This window comes from Aplidium turbinatum, chromosome 3, assembly GCF_918807975.1.
Source record: "Aplidium turbinatum chromosome 3, kaAplTurb1.1, whole genome shotgun sequence".
Lineage (NCBI taxonomy): Eukaryota > Metazoa > Chordata > Ascidiacea > Aplousobranchia > Polyclinidae > Aplidium > Aplidium turbinatum.
The window spans coordinates 40,552,060-40,567,993 of NC_137474.1; the positions used below are offsets into that span (position 1 = coordinate 40,552,060).

Consider the following 15,934-nt stretch of genomic DNA (forward strand, 5'->3'; position numbering starts at 1 on the left):
TCTCAGTGATAGCAGCGTTAACACGGAATTTGAATAACCCCACAAAATAATAACATTGGAAATGATGACTGTTAACAAGGGTACGACTAATGCCTTATGGGTAAAAATCTCCTAAAATATTCCCCGGATGATGATAAGTCTAAAACTTGTTTTTAAATGCTGTAGGCCAACTACCAGCAGTGCCGGTCTTGGGGTATTTCGGGCCCTGTGCGGAATGTGCTTTGCGGGCCCCAATGACAATGATCCAATTCAGTAGCGTAGCTAAGTATTTTGAAAGGGGAGGGGAGGTTTGACGGCCGGCGGACAAAGCCTGACAGCGTGTTTGCCGAAGACGACACCCAGCGGTGTGGGGTCTGGGGGGCCTCCCCCAGAAAAATTACTTTAAATTTGGTGCATTCTGAGCGCATGTTCAACAAAAATTTGGGTATGAATATTAACTGTAAAATGGTTGCTGTCCGGTGGCATAGCAAAAGGATAAGATCATGTTTTCTCTGGCATTTTTCGGAAATAAAGCTGAGTCTCCATGTTTTCTTGTTGCTAATTCCTAAAGCCGCAACTGACTTCAAGGATAACGGTACTTGCTTGTGAATCGAATTTTTTCCATTGGAAATGACAAAAATTACTGCATTTCCTGAGTAAATTGCGGGCCCTGTGCGATCGCACGGTTTGCACACCCCAAAGACCGGCACTGCTACCAGGGTAGATATTTTCTGAAAAATCTTTAGGCTACCTACATTTGCAAACTAACATCTTCTGTTGTCGCCTTTAGAAAGCACGCGACAGTCTGTAGACACAAGCAAGTGAAAGCATTGCAAGCTTAAAACAATCATGGTTTCAGTAAAGCTTGCCAGCCAATGTAGCCTATAATTTGACGTTGGCTACTCAACATGAACCCAGGTGCTGACGTTGCAACGTTTAATAAACAGTGTGACTTTTGGGAGAGCACAAATTTTGCTACAACACTGAAGTTTCACAAGACAATATTGTGTTGAGCTTAGGCCAAGCAAGCTTGCACTGGTCTTCTTTTTATAATGATATGGCGTAACATTATTCAAAAGTAAGAAAATGTTGTCAATCATCTGCTTGGAACCAGCTACTTTAATGAGCGTTTGCACAAGAGGTTTCTAAATTAAAAATACTTGGCCTAAAACATTTTTTTAGACACTTTCGGCAGAACAGCCGATTTAGCCTAATCGGTTATCGTGATTATTGGGGTTCTCAAAGTTTTTAAAGTCTTTTGTGAACAAAATAATTCGTTTAATTTTTTTCTAATTTAGCAATTTTTATTGCCCAAATATGTAACTTTCAATAACAAAATAAAATATCTTCCGCTTGTAAAAAAATAATTTCAAAAAACTTATCTGCGGGAACGGTTTGAGATAATAATTAGATAAATAGGTTTTTTGATTATGTTAGCCTACATAACTCCACTTGTCGCCAAAATAATAACCAGCACTGAGGTACAAGTTGTAAATAGCAGCATTCCAGCCCAGGAGATAGATCTTGACACAAAAGAATATCTTTTTTTCAATTCGTTGTCCACACTCTTCTTAGCCTGGAAGATATTATTCATAAGCATATGCTATCCACTCTCACAAAATAAAATTTATGGAAAATAACTTTTATTAACATACTTATTTTGGTAGATAATGCACTCGCCCTCGTTAGCTCAGTAGTTAAGATCAATAAGCGATGGTTCGACTCGCGGGGTGTGCGCTTGAGCAACACATTCTTAAGGATGGCTCTCCATTCAACGGCACCTAATGGATGGAATAATTCTCAGACAAAAATCGGACACTTTTTTCTGTCAAATCGGTGACCGGACCTGCGTCAGCGGTTCAAAACCTCTACAAGTATGTGAAACTGCTAGGATTAAGCACTCAAACAAACTTTTTCAGTCTGAGGATAAAGATTTCCTCAATCAAAATCCACGCAAGTAAAGAGCATCCTAAAAATTTGGTTAGCGCATGACTTCGTGAACGAAGAAGCTTCAAGATCAAGCGGCGCTGCTTCGACTCTCGGGGTGTGCGCTTGAGCAACGCATTTCAGGACTGCTCTCCATTCAGCGGCAACGAATGAATGGAATAATTCCCCGGCAACAACTGGCCCTGCGTCAAAAGCCTCTGCAAGTATGCGAAGCAACCAGGAATAACCTATCAAGTCAGTCTGAAGATAAAGATTCATAAAGCAACCAACCATTTACCGGGACTATATCGACGGTCGAAAACAAAAAAGTCGTAAAGGCATTTTTAAACTTTGGAGTAAAAGGCCAAAAAATCAATTTGTTTCTTGTCATTTGTTTCTTTTTTCAATTTTGTTAATGCTTTTACTTTGAGCATTAATATCTGTAATCATAGTAGTAAAATAGTAGTAGATAGCCCTAAGTGCATAGGTTTTGAAAATGCAAAAAGGGAATTTCTCAAAATGTCACTTACGACTTTCTTGTTTTCGACCGTCGATATTTGCCAAGGTAGCCTAATTTTTTTTTCGATGATATTACGAGAAAATTTTCCGGGAGATATTTTTCAGGGGAAAATTATGCGTAGGATATTTACCTACATTCGATTATAAGAAAAGTTTTTTTTTTCATGGCCTTTAGAGTTATGGTTGGCTATGTCACATTTTGTGAGCAATTTCTAAAAGGGCTACTTTTGTTTATCTTGATGTTTTCAAAAGTAAAGACCTGTAGTATTTGTTGAGGTTGCTCACAGTTCGAGAGACTTGTTGCCGTTGTTTTGACTTGATAATAGGCCTACTACAAACAAACATGGTGAAACTTCATGCACAACCAGCACCAATAGAGCTCGATCTGCATGGAGCTGGAGCTTTGCACAATCAAACAAACTTCAACACTATAATATAAAATAATCAATCTACCGCACGTGATTAAACGGAAAATTCAAAAGTTTTGGACGTGAATTTTTTTTTTTTTTACCAGAGGTCGTAGAATATACTACTGCATCCTAAAGCCAGGGCTAAAGTTGGATTTGAAAAAAAAAAGGATTACCTCCCCTACTGTTAGTGCAGATTTATTAAAAATTGATGATTTCATCAAACTGATGTCGTATAACCAAAATTAAGTGATATATAACAAAACTAAAACAACTGCTACAAGTTTCTCGAACTGTTGATCGCCTCAACAAACACTACAGCTCTTTATTTAAAAAAAAATAAAGAAAACAAAAGTAGTTTCAAGAATAAAAATAAAACGCTGTTGGAATAAGTGTTTGGAGAAACAAAATGTCCATGAACTAGAACTTTAACCAAAAAACTCCTGAACTCGAACGAATTTTGATGAGGAAAACTTTACATTTTTGCGTACCTTACACGAAATTGGTGGATAACAATGAATTAGGCTAATTATGGAATTCAAATTTGCAAAAAAACTCGACAGACATCATAGATTTGACAGCGTAAAGTGGATTGACTTGGAACTTAAATTGTATGTTTACATCGGAATAAAAATTGAACGGATTCGTACTTTAGATGTCGAAAAGAAAATAAGTAGAATACTTTTGAACCTACAGAAGTGTCAATGCTCACCTTTGCAGCGTAATATATCGAAACAAATCCAATAAATATAGGAAACAATCCCAACAGCATCCAGCAGCAGAAAGTGGAAAATATAGCCAGCTGCAAATCATTATCGCATAGACCATAGAGTGTCACACACTACGCAGTGCTCTTCTGGACATGAAGGAAGATCCTAATGAAATGTCATCAAAAATAACTATCGTGCACAACTAGAGATGTAGGTATCAATCGCGCCCTGACTACTTTCAGCAGAAAGTAGCCTTTGCTCGAAAAAGCCCTTGATGAATTTGTAAAGGAAGAAACTAAGGCACCTGCAGCTAATAAGGCCCGGCCAGTAATAAGGCCCACCCCCTGGATCTCCGTTGTTACAAATCTTTTAAACAAAATTGGAAGCTCTGATTGGTGCTATGGTGAATTGAAACTAACTGGTAAAGTTTCACAGCCCAAAGTTGAGAACTTTTTGAGTTACGGAAAGTTGAAGTTTGGGGGGGCTGAAATTGAGTGGTTTTATTAATTTTCACATATTTTAGACTGTTCTGCAGTTAACAAACCGCTTTGACTTCCGTTTTTTTACATTTTATGTGAAAGATATGTGCATGCTGATGCAGTAAAACCAATAAATTTGAACTTTTGTTCTAATTAAAGCAAGACTGATAATGATGATCAGACTAGGCTAATTTTGATAATGAGGCCCATAGACCCCTGGGGTAACGTTGTTCACCCCTGGTTAAGAAAGTGAGGGTTAAAGACTTAAGTGACCTAAACAATTTTTGTTACACCATTAATCCAATTTGTTATTGCAATGGAAATATCATAATTTCAGAATCAAAATACTTTAGTATCCCTACCATATCTAAAAACACCATGTCGCTTTTTAAAAAAATGGAGCATGGGGCGGGGGAGGGAACAGTTGTCTCTGTGTATTTAATTATTAGTTATGTGCCTGTGTTGTCGATTAGAATTTGTTTTGTGGTGTTGTTATTGTGAAAATATACCTTTTCCATCACTTTTGGTGCTAATTCAAACCGGGCCTTATTCACAACACGTGTATCTAATAAGGCCCGCTTGAGATTTTTTTTATTTTCTTAATATTAATTTTACAACCCCTTTAACTTAGAAACTTGCTTCATAGATATGTTGTTTAGATAGACCCAAAGTATCCTCATTCCAAGTTTCGTTCAAAATTATGCAATATTTAGAAAAATATTGAGGTTTGAAAATTAGCGGGCCTTATTAGCTGCAGGTGCCTTACACCAACTAGCGGCGCTGGTTCGACTTTCGTGATGTGCGCTTGAGCAACGCATTTCAAGGACTGCTCTTCATTCAGCGGCTACTGGTGGATGGAATAATCTGCAGGCACTTCAACAAGCGAAACTTTGCTTTGTAGGACTATGCAATACTGCCAGGATTGAGCTTTCAAGAGAGAGAGAGAAATAACTTTAATTGCCAATCAGATTCTATAATAGTAACTTACAACCAGGCGCGGATTTATGGGGGGGCCCAGGGGGCCCGGGCCCCCCCGAAATGTTGTGAGGAATTATTGTTGAAATTGTATGTATCCGCATCAAATCGTTTGATGTACGTCTAAACAGCTGATATTAGTCCCAAGGCGGACTTAACTTATCTGGGGGGGGGGGGGGGGAGGGGTAATTTTTTATTATTATTATGGTTGAAATCATGCATCGATCAGACTCCTTTATTCCGTTATACAACTGTAAGTGCATTTTAATAGCAACATTTGTTGGTGCTGACTCAGCTGAAACCAATGCTGAACCAAATGACGTCAGTTGAAACAATCTGAAACCTTGAATGGCTGTTTTATAGTTTTTAGCCTTCATTATAATTTCAATCAATTGCCGTCTATGCTTGCAAACATACAAACATCCAATTGGTCATGGACACTGCATACAGGGTTTTAAACCAGATTTCAAGTTTACTTTGCATGCTTAGCAGTTTTTATTCAAGCAAAATGTATTTTTCAAACATTCACAATTGACGAAATGGCTGTTTCTTTTAATGTCTTTTTTATTTTATGGCATATCGTATATGTCGTAGTATAGTGGTATAGTGGCTTAGCCAAGGGGAGGGGGGGTTACAACCCCCCCCCCCCTTGGCACGCGTGTGACATCACGATATTGAGAATGAAGCTTTCAGTATCTATGTCTCTTAAACAAAGTTTTCCTAATTTTAAACGAAACTGCATTAAAAGAGCGAGTTTTGCCAATACCAAACATTCAAATATCTCAGCCAGGAATTAGCAACAAGAAAACATAGAGACTTAGGTTTATTACCGAAAAATCCGAAGAAAACATGATCTTATCCTTTTGCTATGCCACCAGACAGCACCATTTTATAAGAATATTTATACCCACATTTTTGTTGAAAATGCTCTCAGAATGCACCAAATTCAAAGTAATTTTTCAAAATTTTCTGGGGGCTGCCCCCCAGACCCCCCGCCGGCCGTCAAAACCCCCCCTTTCAAAATTCCTGGCTACGCTACTGTCGTAGTATCATTGTTCATATCTGCTTTATCTTTTTCTTTCTGTTTAATTGCTTTTCAAATTTTCTGGCCCCCCCCGAAAAAAACTCCTAGATCCGCGCCTGCTTACAACATAGACGAGTCAATATACGGAAAAAAAGCACCTAACCCCAAAAAAATTGATACAAAAGGTTTTTCAACGGATTCTGTTACCTATGGGCCTACTAAACGACATACTAAAAGTCTACCAAAATCGGACCTCGAGAAAGGGGTCATTTTCAAGATGGCGTCCAAGATGGCCGCCGGTACCGGTATGTTATATTGCCTATATCTCGATTGCTATTCAAGCTAGAAAGGCGGTTTAGGTGTCTATCCCTAGGTTTTCGGGGTCAATGAATCGAATTAAATAGGTTAAATTACGATAGGCTGATTATCTACTGAGATACGTATGATTTGTATATAATATACAACCTGGGGGAGCCCGGGGACATTTCGGACGCAGCGATAGGCCAACATCAGACAGAGCAGAGCACGATATTAGCAAATTCACTTGAGGCTTGAGATAAACCGCAAACAAAATCATCTTGACTTCCATTATGTAACACGCGCTTGAGAAAAGTGGTTTTCCAACATTTCAGTTGCTATACTTTTGGCAGCTTGATAAGCCGAATAGCGATAAAATTTTCAGTGACAACTCCTCACTTTTCATCTGAATAAATTCCATATGTATTGGTACAAAACGGTTTCCAGTACACTAAAAAACAAAACACTTGAAAATCCGTCCGTAGTATCCCCAATCTCCCCTAATAAGATGGAATTATCATGACAGCATATTATACGCGGCATAACAGGTACTATCTATACAGGCATCTAAGAAAAACTGCAACCAACAGGAGGCTCATACTTGGCTTCCTACAGTAGATCATTAGATCAATACAGGGGATTAATCTGTTCTGAAGAATGGCGTACCATTAAAGTCTGGACACAGACACATTCGGAAAATTATTGGAATTACAACAGTTGACTACAAAGGTAAATCGTAAACCAGGGTGATCAGCCCGTTTGTTGTCTTATTGCTTACGGCTGTCTCTATTCATCATCTTCCGACTCGTCTAAAAAAAACTTGTTATGTGGATTGTCACATTCTTGCAGTTGGCATGGTCCACATGCAGTGGTACATGGTAGTCCGTATCCTCTACAGGAGCAGCGGAGTGTCTTACAGGCAGTGGAGCAGTTGCAATGAATGACCTTCAAGAGACTGTCTGGAGCAGCCTTCATTTTTGACATAAGTGGGATGAGCCGATTCTTTTGCAGGTTCCACCCCCAATTCATGACATCCATACTCTCTGCTTTTCCCACCCAGACCATTATCTGGTAGTAAACTCGACGACAGTGAAATTGGGTAGCAGATTCAGTTGGTGGCAGACGCTCGGGCGTTACAAATGATGAAGCAGAGACAACTTTCTTGCTAAAGGTGTTGTATCGTATTGTCGCAAGGAAATCTGTGCTCTGGCCATCAAAGAAGACAGCCATTACTTGGCACCCAAGGTCATCGAATCTCTGTGGTCTGGTTTGGGGCAGTGAATGCTTTAGCACAAGACCGAAGAACAGGATCTCCATGCACAAGTTTCCGAAAAGCAGTCTTCTTGCCAACACCGAATATCCGAGACGTAGTGTCACAACCAGTCATGGCATGGATAAATATCAACTCAGAATACATGTCATGTCCAAAGATTTTTTTCAAACGGTTGATGTTGTATACTTTGGTACTGCCATCAGCTTTGGACTTGTCTGACCTGAAATAAAGGCCCTTAGTATCTTCTTTGCATAGTAAACAATTAACACAAGGAGATCGGTATCTTCTCCAATCAGCGTTGTTGTATGGAGAAGAGATATCTCCACTGCGGCCTTCACAAATTCTACATCAGCATCCCCGATGCATTTACCACGGTGCAATTTTGTTCCCAAAGTTTACCTACCACTTATCATCCAAATCAAATTTTGTTTATTGGCATCTTGTGAAAGGAACTCCTCCTTCTAGCCTGTGAACATAGTCTCCGCTGTAAAGTTGACAACGGGATGAAGATTACGTCCTCTTCTTCGATGCATGTTGTCTTTAATGGTCGACCCTTCTTCATAGCCGTCAAACACAATGCTCGTACCGGATCCATATTGCCGGATGATAAAATCAGCATATGACCGTGCTATTTCACCATAGCTTTGTCCACGCTGCCATGGTATGCGGTGAAGGAGTGAACCGTCATCAAGTACGTGGCACTCCGTTTTTGGCACAGAATGTAGGATTGCATTACTTGCGTGATCACAGATCGCGTGTGCTAACTGTGGCTTATCAGCTTTTCGGAATACATGTCTCGATTCAAAGAGAGCAGGAGGGAAAGAACTAAGCTCGTAACACATAACTTGCTCCAGTGATAGATGTCCAGCTTGGGAGACCACCATGAAGCGTTGAAAAATAAGTGCAGTATCAATGGTTTGATCAGGAGCGACCTTGATAGCAGATTTTTGCCCAAGGGTCCTGGCTTTATCCTTTCTACTGAATGAGTATGCGAATGCAGGTTGTCCTGTCATTTTTTGTAAGATTTTTTGTCCAACAGTCTCATATTCGTGCATGTTGACACTATCATCGGCTACAACACCAGTGACAACGTTCCATACCGAAGCATCTTGCAAGAAAGGTGAACATACGACAAGTTTTGAATTGATCTTCTCCAGGTCAGCAGCGTCCCTTTTCATCCTTGCCTTTGTTGAATCCTTGTGCTGTTCAGATGTCGTGAATGACAAGATTGTAAACTCCTGCATAGCGATGTTGTACTCTGATGTTATGGACTTGGACATGGTCCAAAGGGCTCTCTGCTTTTCATCCATTCCACTTCCGTGCGTCATACCCCCAGTGGTTTTCAACGACCTCATCAATGTCGTCTCGATGACGAGATCTGAACTGAGGCCTGCCCAGAACTGGCTGCTGCGACGGATAACATGAAAACCCTTTTCAAACTTCCTGAATACGTCTGGGTGGTTAATGTGAAGCTGTTCCATCTGTTGGATATAGAAGTATGCTGATTTCAAGTAGTTGTAATGCCCAGCTGCGGCAAATATCGGCATGCAGTCACTGACAGCACGTAGGTGCATCTGCCAAGAACCTATTTGATCTGCCTTCATCAGTGACCTGGCAACTTTTACCATGCTTTGGTAATTCAGCCACAATTGACTTGTCTTGGATCTAGCACCCAGTTCTATCCTCCTTTTCTTCAGCTGTTCATTTAGCTTACTGAGGGTCGCTGATATGAATACAGTTTCTAATGCCATAGTGCAATATACATCCTTTCAGACTCTTGAACCATCGCTACGAATTCGGGACTAGCATTTTCCATCTCTGATACCATCCTTCGGCTAAGACATTTGTCCACAAGAAGATGACCACGAAATGCTCTCTGAACTGCTTTGCCTGTAGCATATGGGCTACAGAATTTTCATTGTAAACTACCCCTAGAATGTCCTGAAGTCCTTGCCGTCCATCAGTGTTCCAATCGCTCCTAGCAAAGGAACAGATTAATCACCTGTATTCATCTACTGTAGGAAGCCAAATATGAGCCTCCTGTTGGTTGCAGTTTTTCTTAGATGCCTGTATTGATGGTACTTGTTATGCCGCGTATAATATGCTGCTATGATAATTCCATCTTATTAGGGGAGATTGGGGATACTACGGACGGATTTCGAGTGTTTTGTTTTCGAAAAATGTTTTATGTTAAGGTGTAGACTACTGGAAACCGTTTTGCACTAATACATATGGAATTTATTCAGATGAAAAGTGAGGAGTTGTCTCTGAAAATTTTACCACTATTCGGCTTATCAAGCTGCCAAAAGTATAGAAACTGAAATGTTGGAAAACCACTTTTCTCAAGCGCGTGTTACATAATGGAAGTCAAGATAATTTTGTTTGCGGTTTATCTCAAGCCTCAAGTGAATTTGCTAATATCGTGCTCTGCTCTGTCTGATGTTGGCCTATCGCTGCGTCCGAAATGTCCCCGGCTCCCCCAGGTCGTATATTATATACAAATCATACGTATCTCAGTAGATAATCAGCCTATCGTAATTTAACCTATTTAATTCGATTCATTGACCCCGAAAACCTAGGGATAGACACCTAAACCGCCTTTCTAGCTTGAATAGCAATTGAGATATAGGCAATATAACATACCGGCGGCCATCTTGGACGCCATCTTGAAAATGACCCCTTTCTCGAGGTCCGATTTTGGTAGACTTTTAGTATGTTATTTAGTAGGCCCATAGGTAACAGAATCCGTTGAAAAACCTTTTGTATCAATTTTTTTTGGGTTCAACCTTATATTGACTCGTCTAACACACAATAAACTCACATCACAATAACAAACAGTTAATAGACATAGAGGAACACGTAAGTACGTTCAGTGTTAACAAATTCAATCTGATTAACCAGGAGCAGCAAAAGACCATTTGGTCGTCTAGTCAGCTGCTCCCAACTGGTCATTAGCAGTGACGTTCGGTGGCTTAAACCGTTGGGAAAGCAACTTGGAAATATGCTGCAGCAAGGTAGTAGGCACGAAGGGCGTAACCGTCGGGCGAAGCCCGAAGGCATGTTGCCGAAGGCAACACTTTCAGCGGGGGGTCTGTGGGGCCTCCCCCAGAAATTTTTGAAAAACGCTTCCAATTTGATGCGCTCTGAGAGCATTTCCAAAACAAATCAAAAATAAAAATCTGTCAAATTGTGCTTCGCCTGTGTCGTGATCATACATCCATTTAATGTTTAGAAGTCATGAACAATCTTAATTTTAATGGAATAATAGACATGGAATAATAGTTGTCTAAATGTTTAATTCGTCATGAATGTTCATTCTCAGATATTTAGTTAGGCCTACACTACAAAAACTAACACTTAGGCCTAAACATTAAAACCAAGCAATTTGTACAAAAAGCTGGATAAGTTTGCCTCCTGCGTATAGAAGCTTAACGAACTAAATATTGCACCCGAACCTGAACGTTCATTGGCGAAGTAACGTTATATCAACGCTGTAAAAAGGGCAAAGGCATGGCTATGAAAGCTAGTAGGCTAAAGTACATGGCGAGGAGACATAAAAAAACAGCAACAAGCTTTTTGGCATTAGAGAGAGAGAGAGAGAGATATTGTTTATTTGCCTTTCTAATACGACTCGATATAAAGAAACACAATTACATACAAATCAAAATATGGCAATAGAAAGGTCTGGCAGCACCGAACAACCTTGCGGTTAACCAGTCAAGGTGCTGCCTGTCATCAGTCATCTTACATTGCAGCATCAGACATTATAACTGTATCAATAAAATATAATGATGGATGGAACAGTAGCTTCGAAATCGAATTGAATATATAAAGTTTTGTAGAATATTGAATCAAGACCAGCTGGGAAAACATGAGCATATAATGAATCATATCGTTTAAAAACACAAATACGAGGTGTATGATGATGCTGTGCTGATGCTGTGCTGTGTAGCCTACCGTGACGAGAGACCATTCTGACGAGTTAGTCTAGCCACTCTAGCGAATGTACGCATTGACATCACTGGGTAAGCAACTCTACCATACCATAACCATAACACATCTGATTGGCTAAGCAGCTGGTGACGTTTTAAAAACGAGTGAGGATTGGATAAAACGAAGGCGTTTTTTGACATTTTTGAACCTGGGAAAGCAACTTTGATAGTTGCTTCCCTGGAGCTTCAGTGGTTGTTTCCGACAGAAGCGTTTGCGTTAATTGGCATTTATAGGCAAGACATGCGGTTTGGTGAGGACTTAGACTACTCACAAGCGTTACGAGTAATTCTAGTCACGAATACAGTAATTTTCAAGTTAAAATATACGTGATAAAAATAATAAGAAGTTAAACCTAGAATTCAGTCATTATATTTTGTATAGTTTTCGCTCAGGTAAGCACTGCTTTCCTTGCTTTCCCTCACCGATCGTCACTGGTCATTAGGCTAATGAAGATTCAGAAGAAGCTTTCTCAGTCCGAAAATTCCCACAACCAAGCTACAAGTTAATGAAATAAATTACATCATTGTGAATAAAGCAACACAAACATTATCAAGTGGACTAAGTAACCAATCTTTAGTTTAAAAATTTTCTATTGAAAACTCGTGTGACTGATGTTCCAGAAGCAGGATTTACACCATTCCAAAAGTTACCAAATGTTTTATTTAATAAATTTTGTAAAAACGCATTCCCTATATTTCTACTTAAATGCAACAGTGAGCAATAATAGGTGGGATCACAATATAAACGGTGGTATTAATTTAATTATTTTCGTTCAGTATCCGGTAATTCTTGCTTAACTTCATTACAAGTTGTTTACTTGGACCTGGCAACTTTTTTGCCGTAAATGTGAGGTAACTTCAGATCGCACACACGCATGCGCCCTAAACGTCAAAGTAACTTTTGAATTGATGCAACCCGTGGACTGTTACACCGGTGAATAAGTTATAAACTTATTGCAACAATATTGGCTGAGCTTATTCAAGAAAAACAAATTTTTGATTTATATCACTTGAAGCTCCATGTCTGCTGAAGGTGTCTTTTTAGTATCATCATGGGCGTTTTCGCAAACAAGCAAAACGTTCAATTGATCTTCTGCTTTTTTAACACATTTTGATTCTCCATTGTCTCCATCCATATCGTGGAATTAATCTGGCCTGATAAAAAACTATGCAACCAATAACTTACTAATTTCTCTCATGTTTAAAACGAAGGCAACAGAAAGTGGAATTTAACAGGGCAATAGCTTTTTTAGCCAAAAAAAGGTATAAATTTTGTTGTGATCTCTTGAAATTAGGAGGCCAGATAGCCGGTCCAGGAGTTACCAAAGTCAAGAAATTGTTAGGATTTCAAAATAAAGTATAATATACGCCTATTTTCAGTTTTAGATGGTTTGGCTTTGAATATTCATTCTCGGACTGACAAACCCTTTGATTGGTTATTCATGGTAGCTTCGCAATGCCTACAGTTCTCGTAGAAGCTTTGAGCCACAGGCGCAGAGCTGGTTACCAAGATTGAGAGCTCTAATGAAGTTTCAAATAGTTGTCTGTGAATTATTTCATCCACTAGGTGCTGCTGAATGGAGAGCAGTCCTGAAATGCATCGCTCAAGGAAGCGTACACCCCGAGAACCCAACCAGCGCCGCTTGACCATGAGTTGTCGGGTGCTTAGCCATTAAGCTAAATGTACTTTGTGTGTGCCAAAACGTTGATTGATGAGTTCAGTTTGTTTTTATCTCTGACCATAAAAACGAAAAACAATGTTGGCCTATGTCAATCATAACAGAGTCCGCCCAGATAGGTCAATTGGTTAGCGCGTCATTTCTGGAACGAAGAACTGAAGAAGCTTCAAGATCAAGCAGCGCTGGTTCGACTCTCGGGGTGTGCGCTTGAGCAACGCAAGTTAAGGACTGCTCTCCATTCAGCGGCATCTAATGGATGAAATAATTCCCCAACAACAAGACTTCAACAATCGGAAACTTCACTCTGCCAATCTCGGTGACCGGGCCTGCGTCAATGATTCAAAGCCTCTACAAGTATGCGAAACTTCCACGATTAAGCTTTCCCAGTCCGAGGATAAAGATTCAATCAATCAATCAGAGGTCAAGAAACATAAAATTAAACCCATTCGACAATACCACTTTACTATCATTATGCTCATTTGTTCAACCTCTTCTCAGTATCCAGACAGCAAGTCAGTCGTTTTTTACATTGATTTAACGTCTGCAGAGGTTGAATTCATTTAAAAAATGACTGATTTACTAGCTGGGTAAACTGTCCATCTAAAAAGCACTGCCAGGAAGATATTTTACCGTCAAGATTATGAGGATCTTAAGAAAACGACTTTGACCTCCCAGCTTATGTTTCTCGTTTTTTTATTTTTTATATCTTGTTCTTATTCCTTGTTTAACCAGAGCTTGCAATTTATTTCCCAAAATACTTACAATTTCTCCCAAAAATTGAAGGAGTTTTTCATCTGGCATCACTGACAACAAATGACTTCGTAAAAATAAAATGAGCTTACCTCATGTGTTGCCAGATACTCTTGAACCACAAGCCTTATTGTTATTGAAAAGTATCTCAAACGCAGCCCGCTTCTTTGGTACAGTATTGAAACTAACTCAAATTAATAAAGTAACACAAGACAAATCACACAAAACTGCTGATACACAGAAAACCAGAATTATTAGTAGTTCAGAAAAAGGTAGAAGCGACTGAACACGGACGTTATAACGTGCATGATACTAAAACAGGACAATCAGTTTAAAATATGGCACAGTCACAACACCTTATTAATCGCTCAAGCCCTTAAAAACTAACTTAACCTTAGCAATTAATTATATAGACTATTTTAATTTTTAGATAAAACAGTGCAACCTTCATAACATCAAAGTCTGCAACCAGTAGGCCTACCTTTCATTTCCTTTTTCTCCACTCTTAAAAATGTAGCCTTATATCGCGATAAAACGGCCTCGGCCTGAATGGCAACTTTCCGAGCGATCAAAATCCCATCACAAAATATATAGTTACGTCACAATAACAACACATGTTCCGACCAGGGTTGCCAGATTGGCCTTTTTACGGCCAAATTTCAGAAATTTGGCCTTTTTGAAAAGTGTTTGGCCGGAAAATTTTTGTTTGGCCGCTTGGCCTTTTTTTGGCCTTTTTTAGTTTCCCGATTGGCATTTGTTTGGCCTTTTTTTCTTTTGGTTTTCATAGTTCTTTTGGTTATCCCTAGCAACAGTGAAAAGTTTTGGTGTAGCGTTTTGCATCATGCCCATTTCAAAGACCTTGCTAGCTATGCTTTAACATGTCTCTGCATCCCTGTCAGTAATGCAGTAGTAGAGAAGATTTTGTCATTACTTACTGCAGTGAAAACAAAACCACGAAACAAAATGCAGATTGAGCTTTTGGAAGTGATTTTGCGAATACGAACGGACATGCTGCTGAATGGAAAATGTTGCACAAACTTTGATGCCAGTGCCATAATGATAAGGCGTTTCACATCTGATATTGTTTATGGTGAAACTAGCAGTAACGAAATGGCAGAAGCGCTAGCATTCCTAGAATAAAGCGTGTTCATTGTTGAAGGATGTTGGACATAAATGCAATTGATTTCTCTGATTTTGCAGTGTTGGGTGTTTAATGTAGCCTACAAGTAATTGTATTGGGTATATAAATAATGTATACTTATTACTATCTGAAGCCTTTACAAATTGTTTCACCTAACGGATCATTAAGAAGGTCTTATTCAAATAGAAATAGATTCTATTTGAATAAGACCTTCTGATGATCCGTTAGGTGAAACAATTTGTAAAGGCTTCAGATAGTAATAACTATATTTGATTTAATTTGCTCTGCTTTGCTTTTTTGCTTAGCATTGAGCACTTTTTTGTAGTATTGATAGTTTTCATTGTTTTAAATAATGTATATATATACTATTTCACATTGCATTAAGTGATATGCCAATGTTAACTCCTTTTTCCTCTGCTTACTAGTCACCAGGGTCTCACTGGTGGACGTTAATAGCTTTTTAGTCTACAGGATGATGCTTAGCTTAATATTATGTACATATTTCAGTTGTATTGTAATTGTTTCCATACCTATCTGTTTGTATTTTATGGATTGCATTTTTTCAGGAATTTTACTAAGCATTTCTTCTTTAACAGATAACATGTAGAACAATAGAAACTAGATAAACATTATCTAATTTATTGTTGAAAGTAAGTGCAAAAATACCACTGATTTCAACAAAGAGAACAGAACCTCAGGTTTGGCCTTTTTTTCTATAATTTGGCCTTTTTTGGGGATGCATTTGGCCTTTTTTGTTTTATCAATCTGGCAACCCTGGTTCCG

At 39.0% G+C, this 15,934-nt stretch overlaps 1 long non-coding RNA gene across 2 annotated transcripts; it reads right to left on the reverse strand.

The window, feature by feature from the left end:
* Positions 1-649: 649 nt before the first annotated feature.
* On the reverse strand, positions 650-14,238 carry LOC145767514 (uncharacterized). 2 transcript variants are annotated; one of them, XR_014288796.1, is made up of 4 exons: positions 14,103-14,237; positions 12,592-12,736; positions 3,544-3,706; positions 650-1,555 (listed from the first exon to the last, which is right to left on the reverse strand). It is a non-coding gene; the product is annotated as an uncharacterized LOC145767514 (long non-coding RNA). The 2 variants fall into 2 exon arrangements; XR_014288797.1 differs by lacking the exon at positions 12,592-12,736 and having other exon boundaries at positions 14,103-14,238.
* Between the last annotated feature and the right edge of the window lie 1,696 nt (positions 14,239-15,934).